Below are 3,911 nucleotides of genomic sequence, written 5' to 3'. Positions count from 1 at the left end.
TAGACCCCCCTGAGTCTATGACAGGTGGGGCCGGTCTGCTAACTAATCTAGGATTAGTTTTAACTAATTTTATTTTAATCAGTCACTGACATGTGGGCCCAGGCCCCACTGACAGTTAATTAGTGTTAATCTAATCCTGTTATTTAACTGAGAGACTGACAGAAGGGGCCCACCAGTCAGGTTTGACCTGGGCTGGCGCCTTTGACCTGCTGAGGTCAGCATGACACAATGCTGACGCCGTAATGCATTTTTTGGATTTATTTTTATTCAGTAATTTCCAGAAAATGTTTAAAACTTCTAAAAATCATAGAGATTCAACCGTAACTCCAAATGAAATAATTTATATATGAAAAATTATCAGAAAAATTCAATCTATCCATCTGTAATGGTTTCATGCATGACAAAACAAGTTTACCTTGCTGTTTAAGCAGAATAAGGAAATGCACTACTAAGGTCATGTTTAATGAGCTAATATTTGAATTTTTGATTCAAATGAGTTCATCCCTTTCTATTTTAGCTTGCATTAGGCCAAGATACGTCATAGCATGCATCATATTGTTGCATATCGTCATGTGTTGATTGTGTTCCGATGTGTTCTTCGTGGTAGGTTCTGGCTCCGAGGATATTCACGAGTATCCCACTGAAGGGCAGTATTCCACTACCACTCCATCAAGCAAGCAACCCATTGATCATTCCGATACAACCCATGTTCTCGCCTGTGCTCTTGTTTACTGCATTAAGACAACGTGATTCAAACTGCTGTGTGCTACAGTAGTTGAACCCTTATCCTCTGCATGACCTGTCATTGCCACAGTAACTAGATGAAACCCACTAGCATGTGTAGGAGTTGATTGAGCCATGTATATAATTCCTACCTTGCTATGCCTGCTATGCTTAGAGTTGTGTCAGGTCTGGTTCATCTGGGTGATGGGCTAGGGTGATATGATTATGTCGGTAATATGAGGAATGTGTTGAACATGTTTTGGTAAAGATATCGATGAGAGGCCATGTAGGAGTACATGGTGGGTTGTTTCATTGAGACCGTCCCTAAGAACTGAGATCTGTATGTGCGATTTAAGATTCACTACTACCATGCATTGGGATCCTTAATTGACCATCTCGACTTCTTAATCACCCTTGTACTCTGTCCAGGAGTTGCAAATAGTTTCTGGTGTTTGTAGGTTATGTGTTGGCGGCCGTGCATAGCGCTGACCCTAGGGGTGGGCTATGTTGCGGTAGATACACCGTGGCCGGGTATGCCGGGCGCCCGTTTGGCGTCTCGAAACCATGTTCACTTCGTTCGGGGCCGTATGTGGAAACCTCGGCCGGACTCCCTGTGGATGGAACCTGGATAGGCGATAAACCTGGACTAGAGACTTAAGTGTTTAGGTAGGCCGTGGCCGACACCCTCGCTGGGCTTCCGCTTGAAGGTTGCCGAGTACATGTCATGTAAACGGCGATAAGTGGTGAAAGCGTGTATGACGAAGTACACCCCTGCAGGGTATAAAACTATCCGAATAGCGTGTATGACTACTTGGTTTCCTATACAGTTCATAGACAAGTAAATGGATACTACTAAAATACTCAAGATAAGTGTGAGTACCGAGGATGGCCCTCTCATAGGATGACGAGGGAGGATCCCCTGTGGAGTATTGTGTTGGCGAGTAGTGGACTCGTGTGCGAAAACTATTTTACTAGAGAAGTTCCGTAGGATAGTTTAGCCAAGAGTCAAAGCTGGCTTGCTGCAATATCCCCACCACCTTCTTGAGTATAAGCATGTATACTAGGTTCTGTTGTAAGACTTGCTGAGTACCTTTGTACTCATGTTTGCTTAATTACTGTTTTCAGACGACAACACCGCCCCCTCCGATGGGTTCTATGTAGACCTTGACGTCGACGAGTAAGTAGCCACCCAGGTGGTGATCCTGGCCATGGAGGGCCCTATGTAGATAGACAGGCCTCGAGGAGCCTTCTTTCTTTCTAGTGTCTGTACTCAGACCGGTTGCTTCCGCATGTGCTTGTATGATTGTATGACTTGAGTGTCGGGTCATGTGACCCCTATCTGTATGAACCTGTTATGTATGGCTCTCTAGAGCCTTTAAATAAAGTACTTGAGTTGTAGAGTTTTGTTGTGATGCCATGTTGTATGTACTCATATCGGACATATTGCGTGTATGATTGAAATGCTTGGTATGAGTGGGATCCGGCAATCTAGTTGTTTATCCTTGGCAGCCTTTCTTATGGGGAAATGTAGTCTAGTGTTCCTTGAGCCATAGTAGTCCGCTACAGCCCGGTTCACCAGAGTCCTGCTAGCCCAGCACTACAGCTCAGGACACTTGACTTGCCGGCATGTGATTCACTTCATTCCTATGTCTGTCCCTTCGGGGAAATGTTACGCGGTGACTTCCGGAGTCCTGCCTAGCCTGCTACAGCCCGGGTTCCCCGGAGTCCTGTTAGCCCAGTGCTACAGCCCGGAATCACTCGCTGATGACCGACATGCTCGATGTGATTCATGTATGCCTGTCTCCATAGGTCTGTGCCTCTTTGGGTTCACGACTAGCCATGTCGGCCCGGGTTCTCTATCATATGGATGCTAGCGACACTATCATATACGTGAGCCAAAAGGCGCAAACGGTCCCGGGCCATGGTAAGGCGACACCCGTGGAATATCGTGCGTGAGGCCGCAAAGTGATATGAGGTGTTACCAGCTAGATCGATGTGTCTTGGAATCGGGGTCCTGACAGCGTTGGCATCAGTGCCGGACTGCCTGTAGGTTCGTTGAGCCAAACTGGTCGATGTCGAGTCTGGAAATGCTTTAGTTATATGTAGGGGAATTGATTGTGGGAGGGAACGTAAGGCTCTTTTACTCCTTTACCCTATGCCTCTTATCTGAGTCATTCCCTTTTCATTCAATGTGGGTTAAGGACTAGTCTCTCTTCTTCTATCAGGTTCACGTGTTACTAATCCGTAGTAGCTTATAGGATTGTTGTTACAAGCCCCAGTTCAGTTTCTACTATTTTTAGTATGCTGCTATTTGGATCAGAACCTTGATATGATGTTGTTGAGTGGTATTGCGAACTGTTGTGGATGTCTCAAATCTTTTTCTGAGCATTTACAGCTGTTATGCTGTCCAATTTTCCCTAGAAATTCTGATGTCTTTGCATTGTGGTTGTGCTTTCAGATGCCCAACCGTGCTCAAAACAAAGTGGTTCGCCTGACCCGGTGGCTCGACGTGCCCGGTCATACTGCTATGTTAGTCCGGGTCATGATCGAGACGGGTTACCGTTGGTATCCCGAATACACCGTCGAAGAGCAATTCTGAGACTTTAATCAAAGCCAGTATTTCTGCACCGTCAAGATATTTCCTTCTTATCCTGGATCTACCGAGCCCCTTCACTGTTCCTATGGACTCGGGGTTACTGTTGAGATGGCTGTGCAGGATGCTGCCTATTCCATGATGACAATCATGCGAGTCCGGACTGGCCTGCTTCGGAACACCGACTTCCGATACATGCTAGCTTCACTTCCGGGAGCGCAAGGGTATCTTCAGGCTATCTATGCTGACTCCACTCAGGAGGATTCATTAACTCGTACCACTGCCGAGATGCTCGAATATAAGGACCGAGAGAATCAGGCCTTGAGGCTGGAGCTTTTTAATACCCGTGCTGATCATTGGGCCACATTGACTCGGTTTGCACCTGTGGTGCAAGCTGGATGTATGGATACAAGGGATTTGTATCCTGTGAGGTCTGCTTTGCCAGACGTGGTGGATTGGCGTGATGTGGGAGGCATCACCCCACCCTGTGGTCCCCGCAGGCCACCGTTTGTTGGTCCAAGACCCCATCCAAGCCCCTATGGTCCACAGGCTCCTCAGGACCGTCTGTTCCCGGATGGTCACGTTGAACTTCCAG

The sequence above is a fragment of the Triticum aestivum genome, chromosome 6A, assembly GCF_018294505.1.
Source record: "Triticum aestivum cultivar Chinese Spring chromosome 6A, IWGSC CS RefSeq v2.1, whole genome shotgun sequence".
Taxonomy (NCBI): domain Eukaryota; kingdom Viridiplantae; phylum Streptophyta; class Magnoliopsida; order Poales; family Poaceae; genus Triticum; species Triticum aestivum.
The sequence above is the reverse complement of the archived record's forward strand: the minus strand, read 5'-3'. Positions refer to the sequence as shown.